This window comes from Dipodomys spectabilis, unplaced genomic scaffold, assembly GCF_019054845.1.
Source record: "Dipodomys spectabilis isolate Male_0828 unplaced genomic scaffold, ASM1905484v1 ptg000359l, whole genome shotgun sequence".
NCBI lineage: Eukaryota > Metazoa > Chordata > Mammalia > Rodentia > Heteromyidae > Dipodomys > Dipodomys spectabilis.
In genome coordinates this window covers 170,975-182,445 of record NW_024871036.1, presented here as the reverse complement: position 1 = coordinate 182,445, position 11,471 = coordinate 170,975, and the positions used below count along the sequence as shown (strand labels likewise).

The 11,471-nt window shown below is 34.1% G+C and overlaps 1 pseudogene; it reads left to right on the top strand.

The window, feature by feature from the left end:
* The first annotated feature begins 2,747 nt into the window (after window positions 1-2,747).
* On the top strand, window positions 2,748-11,085 carry LOC122095532 (annotated as a pseudogene).
* Window positions 11,086-11,471: the final 386 nt, after the last annotated feature.

The following is an 11,471-nucleotide window of genomic DNA, read 5'->3' as shown; positions in this document are numbered from 1 at the left end:
TTAATGAAGTCTTGAAATTCTAAATAATATCTAAGTAAGGAGCTCCCTATCTTTATTTTCACATTTGGGGATCACTAATTACTACAGTTATGTAGAAAGCTAAGGTAAGAATATGGAAATGAAATCTGTCTCCTAATATTATAAAGATAATTTATGTCATTTTGAGTTATAGGTTCTAAAGTAATGAAAAATAAAGTAAAACAGAAACAGAAACTCAATTTTCTATCCTTCCTAACTTTCCAACAGAAATTAGAGAATCCAGTAAAGATACAACAATCCCACAATGGTATAGGATGTTATAAGATCACTAGATGGTGAAAAAGAAGATAACAAAAATGGGTCCCTTGGAACAATGGGAAACAAAATCTACACCTACAGATTGTGATATAGCTAGAAAATAGTTTCCACTATTCTGTCTTTGATATTTTAGGTTTGTTTACACAGCAACTTTCCTCTCATAGGAAATGACTCATTATTAATACTTAAGGGCTTGCAGCTTATAACCCAGCAACAAATAATGCTTCTAAATGTAAAAAAGAATGATGCTAAGAGAAACCAAGTCTACTTGTGTTGCTATAGCTAATAAATAAGAATGATCTTTGGGAATAGTCAAACAATCTTGATCTTTTTCATACCTTTCCTCTTCTCCAACAAGAGAAATCCTAGTCAAGATATGTAAAACATTAATAAAGGATTTTTATTTTTTTATTGTTCACACTAAAGCAAATACACTTTTCGTCTTTGCAAGCCTGATTTTGAAAGAGTCAGACCCTCACAATTATTTTATAGACAAAAGTTTATTGCTTTGGCTCAGGTGTTTTCCTGCCTTTGGGCATTGCTCTCTATTATTTTGGCAACTACACAGAAAAACAAGATGAATCCATTATGCTTATTTTGAATTGTTCAAAGTCAAGCTGTCTTCAAACAAAGTTTTCTGTTCCCTTCTACACTGCTAATTGAAATTTAAATTTCAGAAATTTAAACCAGTGAAAACAAGAGTGTCTGTTATTGCTTTTTAAAATGTTTTCAAGTATTTTCCTTGGCTATTTTCATTATTGCCTTTGTTCCAGCCTCTAATCAGGAACAGAGAGTTTCACAAAAAGATCTTTCTAAGGAATAGGATGTTAATCAAAAAATAGGTGTATAATTAAAGATTTTCATCACTTAAGAGATTGAATAGCTCAGAAGACATTTTGCTATTACTGGTATGGTTCTTAAACTAAGTGAAATGCATGTAAATGTGACAGTTGTTCCAAACAATGATGATGGCTTATACTTTTCTGCTTCAATTAGATGAGTAACTTTACTGTAAATGAAACCTCTGGCAAGATTGGAGGGCATATAAATTTTAGGGTAGAAGGGTTAATGTTAGAAAGTCAAGAGAGATTCCATAAACAGCACTGGCTATCACTTATCAGTGAATTATACTTATGACATATAACTATATAAACATACATATGAATTGAGTGAGAAATGTGTGATTTACAAAATTGATTCAATGACAACTAAGGCCACAAAACACTTCCCTACATTTATGTAAACTATTATATCTAGTGAAGATTTAAAGAGTTTTAGAATATATATTTTAACATTTATGTAAAAATATTTATTTTTACCTGTTTATTATTATTTTTGGAGGTTATAGGGTTTGAAATCTGGGTCTGGACACTTTCTCTCAACTTTTCAGCTCAAAGCTAGTGCTCTACCACTTGAGCCACTGCCAGTTTTTTATTGGCTCATTGGAGATAAGAGCCTCATGGACTTTCCTGCCTAGGCTGGTTTTGAACCATGACTCTCAGCTCTCCGAATCCTTAGTAGCTAGGATTACAAGTATGAACCACTGGCACCTACTTCAGAATTATTTTTACACATTTATGAAGTATGGAGTTGTAATCCCATTCATTTATATCTTGTGTAATGATCAAGCTATATCATATCCAATAGTTTCTGAGACATTTCTCTTTAGTGAGACTGCTCAAAACATTGTCTTTTGGCTATGATGAAATATCTATTCTTAACTATAATCACGTTGCTTCTTATGGTATACAATTAATATATTAACTTTTAGTCATGGAAGTCTGCTAATTAAAGTTATATAAAGTATGAATTGTAAAGTGAAAGAAATTCATGGTTCCATTACTTGTTTTAGGAAAACAATTATGCCTTTTGTTTTCAATTATATTTCTGTGAGAATGTGTAATATTCATTGATTTAACTGTTAAAATTGGTAACAGTTACATTATAACAAGTTGATTCAAACTTGTATTTGAAAATTGCACACTTAACACAAATATACTTTCACTTTCTTCTACCACATAATTAAAATAACAGTAAGGCAAAGATTGGTGTTAGCGGCTCTTGTGTAAAATCCTAGAAACTCAGGAGGCTAAGACCTGAAGATTTTAGTTCAATGTCAGTGCAAACAGACAAAAATGTGAAAATTTATCTCCAATTATCAAGCAAAAAGGAGAAGGTAAGGATGTGGCTCAAGGAATAGTGTCATCACCTATGAGCAAAAAAATACAATGGAGACCATTAAACATTGAGTTCAAGCCATAAAAATGGCATATACACAGAAGACAACAATAAAAAGTACTATGAACATCAATAATGAAGACAAAATAGTAGAAAAGATCATGAGAAATGTTGAAATTCATGAGAGGGAAAAATAACAGTCTCATTTGTACAATCTCTTTGAATGTTAAGATTTTATTTACAAAGCTTTTTATGTTGTACAGAAAGTAAAAATGCTGTTACAATCTTGGTGTAACTGGTTGAAAAAGTTAGATTGTCTGAAAAGCCTGGATCTGTTTAACTGTGAGGTCACTAACTTAAATGACTACCGAGAGAGTGTCTTCAAGCTCCTGCCCCAGCTGACCTATCTGGATGGCTATGACAGAGATGACCGGGAAGCCCCAGACTCAGATGCGGAAGTAGATGGTGTGGATGAAGAAGAGGATGAAGAAGGAGAAGATGAGGAGGATGAGGAAGATGAAGATGGTGAGGAGGAAGACTTTGATGAAGAAGAGGATGAAGATGAAGACGAAGATATAGAAGGAGAAGAAGATGAAGTTGTACAATCTCTTTGTACTAATTTGTGTTGAAACCTGGCTTTTGGGTAGCATGTGAAAGAGTAGATTGTATAACCTGACATAGCAGACATTGCCTGTGAATATGCACCATCCCACTCTGCAAAAATTTAAACTCCTTCTTGTTAATTTAAATAAAACCTCATGTTAGAGACTGTTTGATTCACATAGACAAGGGTCTTATTTTGAGGCTTCAAACCAGAGCTTTTGTTTATAACCACTCCTGGTTTACCCCCGTTCCCTTGCCTTACTTAGCTAGCACCAAACCAAGTCTTTGAACTAGACCCCACTGCTTTAATCCCTCCCTTTCTCAAGCTACAACTCATTTCACATGCTATCTATGTCTTAGCATTAGTTGTTTTCTTTCTAATCCCCACAGAAAACTCTTATATTCATGTAAACCCACTATACATAACCTAGTTAGAAAAGGGATTAAATGTTTAGCATTGGCTGATGCTCTCATCTGTAGGTTTGCTCCCTAATAAATCTGTGCTACACTATCAGTTTTTTTCTCCATGGCCTTTGAATGTGACAAATGATTGATTTGGTTTGATGTAATCCCATTTACCCAGACTTTGATTTGTTGTGCTTCGTGATCTTTGGAAGTTTTGACCTATGCCAAGGGGCCCTCATGTTTCCCCTAACCCTTCCTGTAACATTTTTAAAGGTATCTGGACTTACATTGAGGTCTTTGATCAATTTGGAATCGATTCTGGTGCAAGGCGATATATAAGGATCTAACTTCAGTTTTCTGTGTACAGCCAATTCTACCAGCACAATTTTTTGAAGAGGCTGTCTTTCTTCCATCCTGTGTTTCTGTCTCTTTTATCAAAGATTATGTGCCTATAGGAGTGGATTCATTTCTGGGTCTTCAATTCTGTTATATTGATGGAATTCTGTGCTTTTATTGGAAAGAATGGCACTACCGCATTCCTGAGGATAAAGAGAGACTGGAAAAATGATATTTATTGAAATAAGACAGATCCAATTAAATATATGTTGCATTGTTTTCCACGTTTGTAATAACTAGAATATGTCCATAAATCTACAAGTTAATCCAGTAGGTAGTAAAAGACAAATAATTATACTTGGACATGATTAACTAACAGCACTCTAAGCATTCACATGGTGAAAACAAGGGAAGCTATTCTGAGGAGAGGATCACAATGACTCAATAACTATGTGCATATGACCATATTGCAACGAACACTAAGAATCAATCATGCATGTGAAATACATATATCTGTATATAATTTTAATAGATGTCATAAAATAGCCGATTTCCCTCTTATCTCAAAGCAAAATTCTAAGTTATACAAGATAGCTGGGGTAGAGCTCAGTTGGAGGACTATAGTAATATGTACAAAACCAGGTGTTCAGTCTCTAAGAACGCATAATAACTTAATAAATGGTAATAATAAAATAATTACTAGAAATAAATCCTTTCATGTTAGAGAGGCCTAAATCCTAAATCAGTATGCAAATTACTCTCAATTCCTGTATTCAATGACATGAAACTACAAGAATAAAAAGGAAATAGTTTTCCTTTTCTATCCTTTCCTTTAGTTTTCTGTCTTCTTCTTCTCTTTTTTTCCTTTGGCACTACTGGTGCTTGAAGTTGCTAAGGCTCTGACCACTTTAGATTATTTTTCAGATGAGGTCTTACTTTTTAGCCAAGCCTCTCTTGAGCAATAATCTCTTTCCTATGGCTTCCACAAATGTGAGATAACAGGGAAATTACACTATATCTAGCTTTCTTTGTTTTTGTAGTTTCTCACGATTTTTTTTGTCAGAACTGGCCCTGGATTTCAGTGTTCTAAAGTTCTGCCTTCTAATTAGCAAGGTACATTTCATTCCAAGTTTGGACTCAGAATATTTTTCAATGTAAATATTCAATATTGACTTCTATTTTCTGTATATCTTTACATTCTATTGAGGTTAGTATGATTCTTTATGATGTTATAATAAGAACACAGAGAAATCCCTTGAATATTTTCCCATTTCTTTAAATATTTATAGGTATGATATGGTAAGTCGGATATTAATATTTCACAAGTACCTTATGCAAATTTCAGTTGTTTTAATTATTTTGTGCAATATTAAGTCCAATATAATTTTATCAACTCTATATTAATGTATCATATTTACAGATACGTTTCTTTACCAAAAATGTGTCTGTCCCATGTTTCCCTTTTATAATTAAACCCACTACTTCTCTTTGTCCCATCCAAAACCTGTTTCATACTGGAAACCAACACATTTTTTTTGCTCCGACATCTAGATCATGCAATAAATACGCTTTTAAGATTGCCATCAAATCTATGGTAGATTATTGCCAGTTGTTGTATGCCTTCATATTGTATTGTATTCCCACGAGTTGCCTTTGGTTCTGTCATTATAGAATGTAGCATAATTCGTTTCCCATCACCTAAAGAAACCCTGAACTGATTTCCATTTCTTTGACTAGAGGAAATTATGCTGCTATAAACCTCTGTGTTTTGGCCATTGGGTGAATGTAACATATTATTTCCATGAGACGAAGACTGAAGAGCTCAATTCCTGTGCTATACTGTGGGTGGTTGCATATTTCATATTCTAGGAAACTGTCAAAATGTTTTCAAAAGTAGCTTTCCCATTTGACATTCTTGCCAACATCCAGTTTCTCTGTTTCTTGATCGCATTTAGTATGGACATTATTGTATTATGTGAAGTAATTCTCATACATGTTTTATGATGTCATGTTAGTTTTAATGTGCATTCATTTGATTACCAATGATTATTTTCTTGTGCTTATTTTTCACAAGAGGTATTTTGATGTTGTCTAATTGATTTTTTTAACATTAGGTTTTGAGAGTTCTATGTAGACTCTAGATTTGAGGCAGTCTTCAGGTACAGGATTTGTAATTATTTTATCCTTACTATGGGCACGTTTCATCATCATCATCATTACCATCATCATCATCATCATCACTATTAGTATTATTACTATTACTTTTTTACATGTATGTATGGTCCTGGGGATTGAACTCAGGGCCCCTGAGATTTGTTGCATTTTGTTAACAATTTACCATTTGAGTCATGCCTCAGTTCTACATTTTTTACTGATTAAGCAGAGATAAGATTCTCAGGAACTTTATTTTGTGGGCTGCCTTCAAACAGCAATACTCAAATCACAGCCTTCCAAGTAGCTAGGATGTGATACATGAGCCACCGGCTCCAAACTTCTATTCACTACTTGTATATGAGATTTTACAGACTAAATTATTTTAAACTTTTATTGAGTTTCACTATATCAAGTTTTCCTTTCCTATAATTTTAATGCCATATTTAAGTATGCTTCATCTCCAAAATTGTCAAGACATCTTCCTTTATTTATATTTACATCACTTTTTTGTTTTATATGCCACCTTCAAAACCTGCTTTAAGATAATATTTGAAAAAATTGTTATATTTAAGTCAGCATTCACTTTTTAATTCTCCCTAATACTGTCTAATCTATCACCACTATTAAAGAGAATGTCATTCCACAAGAGATTGGTTTTACACTTTTATAAAATATTCCTTGATAATATTTATGTGGCTCTAATCTGGTGCCCTAGATACCCATTGAGCTATATAATCTTTCCTCTACAAATATGACAATTTTACACTAACAGCTTTAATATTGGACAGAGAAATATATTCCAGTTTATATTCCTTTGTCAATGAATCAAAGAATGTTGGTCAGGTGTTTTAAGAAATTGTCAAAAACTTATAAATAAAATTGTGAAGCTGGGTGCTGATGGCTCATGCTTATAATCCTTACTGCATAGGAGGCTGAGATCTGAGGATTGTGGTTCAAATCCAGCTGGAATGGGAAGGTCTGTGAGACCCTTATAGCCAATTAACCACGAGAAATCTAGAAGTGGCAAAGTTGCTCAAGGGGTAGAGCACTCACTTTGAGGTGAAGAGCTGAGGCACATTACCCAGGCCCAGATTTTAAGCCCCAAGAATGACCCAAAAAAAAGGGAGAGGGGGGAGGAAGCGGGAGACAATATGCATCCTCCAATCCATAAAAATTGTATGTCTCTATTTATATAGAATTTAGTCTTTATATTCAGCATGGTATAATTTTCAATGATGGTGGGTGAACAAAACTGAAATACATTTTGACTATGTGTGGAGATAACACAAATATATTCACAGAAAACCATTGAAAAATAAAGGGCTATGGGAATGGAGAAAGACAGAAACAGGTTAATCAGGCCCTTGATAAATATGTGAGTGTGCAAAATATTTCAATACGATTTCTTCGTAAAATTAATATACACCAATTAATAAATATCTTCCAAAGGCATTGGTACTCAAATATGACATAAAGGATAAATACAGATTCTGTAGTGAAATGAAACAATGATAGATGAGAAAATACGTAATTATAATAATTGTGTAAACAAACTAAGAAATTTAGTCAACAGTCGGTGGGCTCATGGCTTATTAGAATAGAATGCCATTGGTGTCTAAGATAATACTAAAATTTTAGACTTGAGCCTATATTTAAGACGGCTTAATGCTAAAGTCAATAAAGGACATGTTTGGCAAATAAAGTAAAATGATAGCTTACGGACAAATGAAAATATTAATATACATATATGTCTATATACATGTATGTATACATCTGTATATTCATTTATGTGTATACATATATAGTTATTTGTATATATACACATGTAAGTATGAATATATGCATACGTACACATAGTATGCATACATAAACGCTTATTTAAAGAGACTTGAATCAGAAATATATTAAGAGCATATTAATGCCAATGAAAAACATTACCTTCCTGACTAAGTTATCAAAAAGTCCAAATACATATCTCTGTAATAATATATCAACAACCATATAACATATGGAAAGATCATAACATACCTAGACATTGCATACATATAGAGATTAGTGGAAATAAACAAATCCTCAAAGAAACAACTACCCAATAAATAAGTGGGCTAAAGACTTAAAGAGAAACTTCTCTGACGAAGAAAGAAGGATGGCCAATAGACACATAAAGAAATGCTCAACCTCCGTAGCAATAAAAGAAATGTAAATCAAAACAATATTAAGATACCACCTCACCCCAGTTAGAATGGCAAAAATCAAGAAAACTAATAACAATAGATGCTGGAGGGGATGTGGACAGAAGGGAACCTTACTTCATTGTTGTTGGGAGTGTAAACTTGTTCAACCACTTTGGAAAGTAGTATGGAGGTTCCTCAAAAGACTCCACATAGAGCTCCCCTATGACCCAGCAATCCCACTTTTGGGCATTTACCCAAATGTTCACAAACAAGACCACACTAAAGCTACCAGCACAACTATGTTTATTGCAGTATTATTTACTATAGCTAAGATATGGAACCAACCCAGATGCCCCTCAGTAGATGAATGGATCAAGAAAATGTGGTGTACATACACAATGGAATTCTATGACTCCATCAGAAAGAATGCCATTGCCCCATTTGTTAGGAAATGGAAATACTTGGAAAAAATTATATTAAGTTAAGTAAGCCAGGCCCAAAGAAACATATATCCCATGGTTTCCCTCATTTGCAAAAGTTAGTATATGTATGAGTCCAGCACAAAAGGTCAGATAAGATGATGTTAGGAAAATGAACCCTAAGATATGTATTTAAATGTTTTTTTTCCTTTCATGCATTTGTTTCTAATGCATTTATATGATTATTTCTTTGTTGCTTTGTATGTCCCTCCCCGACAGTATAACCCCTGCTTTCACTGTATTTGATGTCGGTATAATTTGTGGAGGGGAAGGGGAAAAACAAGTCGTTTAAATAAGGATACAGGTGGACCTGTTGCAACAATGAGAAGTACAAGTTGTCATGTCGAAAATGAACTTTACAACTTTGGTGGAGGTGTGGGGGGAGGTTTGGTTGGGGGGAGGAAGGCTTGGAAGGGATAGGAAGGGAAAACAAAGGAGGAGGCTACAATGCTTGATAAGAAATGTACTCATTATCTTGCCCATGTAATTGTAACCCCTCTGTACAGTTTTTTCACAATAAAGAAAAGATACAACAAGATCGGTTTGCACAACCACTATGTAGAGATTTGAATCCTTATACATTGGTGTTTAGCACTTAAAATGATATAGTCAGTTTTTAAACATACTGACAATCTTTAAGATATTATACATATAGTTGCTCTATTATCCAGCATTTTGAATCATAATTTTATATACAAAACAGATTTCAACACATGTCCAATGAGACACATGTACAAGAATATACATAGCAAAACCTTTTACAACAATATAAAATAAAATATTGAAATGCCCATTGAGGACGTTATACAATTATACACATGCATACAAAACAATATTGTCTATCCTTGAGAAAAATTTACATGAATTTACTTGGGAAACACTAATATTATATGGGAGAAATGGATAAAATAAACTTCATTTTCTAATTGAATTAGCTTTTTAAAATTGGCACATCTGTAGTGGTAAACTATGAAGTAATGATTGGTCAATGGGTGGTAGGTTGAAATGATGACAGGAAGTAACTACTAATAAGTATTGGAGTATTTTGAGAGGGTTGTGATGATAAAATGTTCTAGAACTCAAGGTGATGTTCATAGTCCATATCTAACTTTCTATGAATCATTGTACTTTATCGAAGAATTACAGTTTGCATTTGCATTAACCTTAGGAAAATTTTAGAATAGTAGTGGGTGAATCTGAGTGATATTTTAGAAATTAAAATCACAGAATTCTGTAATGCATAAGTTTCGTACGTTGATGAATCAATAAAATATGATCTGTTGCATATCCTCTAAGTGACTATATATGATATTGTGAGTCAGTGAATATTCTACAAAATTATGCAAATTGAGGGATGAGTTAGGATTGAGAAGGATGAGGGAAAATGATGATCAAGATACATTGTACTGGGCTGGGAATGTGGCTTAGTGATAGACTTAGTAGTAGTGTGAAGCCCTCGGTTTTATTCCTCAGTACTACATAAACAAAAAATTCTGGAATTGGCACTGTGATGCAAGTTGTAGAGTGCTAGCCTGAGGAAAAGAATCTCAAGGACATTGCCCATTGTCAAGACTCTAAGTTCAAGACCCAGGACTGGCCAAAAAAAAAAAAAAGGAAGCATTGTATTAAGACAGGCACTAGTGCTTCATGCCTGTAATCCTAAATACTCAGGAGGGTGAGGATTGAGGTTTGAAGCCATCCCAGGCAGGAAAGTCTGTGAGATTCTTATCTCCAGCTAAATCTCAGAAAAATCTGAAAGTGCTACTATTCCTCCAGTAATAGAGTTCTAGTGTTCATCCAAAAGAGCTTAGGGGCAGCGTCCAGACCCAGAGTTCAAAACTCATGAGAGAAAAAAGAAAAACAAAATAACTCACTAAACACTATTTATAAACTGCATGGTCAAACAGCAACCCCCAATCTCGTACTTAAAGTTAATTAAAAATATGATTAGAATAAAATACAAGTCATTTTAGGGACAAAATATAGATAGAATTCAAAGGTTGTTTACAGGAGCAAAGTAAAATTTTGCCTCTTGTTGAAGTACATGTGATATTTTAAAGTTGATTTGCCCTACCTTCATATTAATTTAAGCAATCATTTCATTACGGCGATGTTGGTCAGGTTTTTTTCCAGTAAATCTTATCCCTTATAATAAATGAGAGCATGCTATGTCAGTCTCCTATTAATATGACAAAATATTTTATAAAACCAACCTAAAAGGAAGAAAGATTAATCTTGGCTTCTGATTTTATACATTTCAGTTTATGTTTCTTATCCTCATTGCTTTGGGTGGGTGGTGGCACAGTACCCCATATCAGGAACATGCGATGGAGTATGTGAATTTATGGAAGCGAGGAAGTAAAGAAGAGGAGGAATACGAGTGGGAGAGGGAGAAAAAAGAGGAGGAGGAGAGGTAGAGGAAGAAGGAAAGGGAGAAGGAGACAGAGAAGAAAAAGAAGGAAGAGGAGGAAAGGACTTTGATTTTATTTTCCTCATTGATCACAAGTCCTCAGTTACTAAATCTCTACAACTGTGTCGACTTGAAAATGTTCACCACCGTTGTAAAGTTCGTTTTGGACATGACAACTTGTACTTCTCATTGTTGCAACAGGTCCACCTGTATCCTTAAACAACGTTAGTGGGGGGGGGGCTGGGGGGGGAGGAAGGAGAAGGATTGGGATTGGGGGGGGGAGGGGGGAGGCTAGGAAGGGATGTGAAGGGTAAACAAAGGAGGAGGCTGCAATGCTTGGTAAGAAATGTACACATTATCCTGCCCATGTAACTGTAACTCCTCTGTACAGTATGTTCACAAATTAAATTAAATTAAATTAAAAAAAATGTTGGA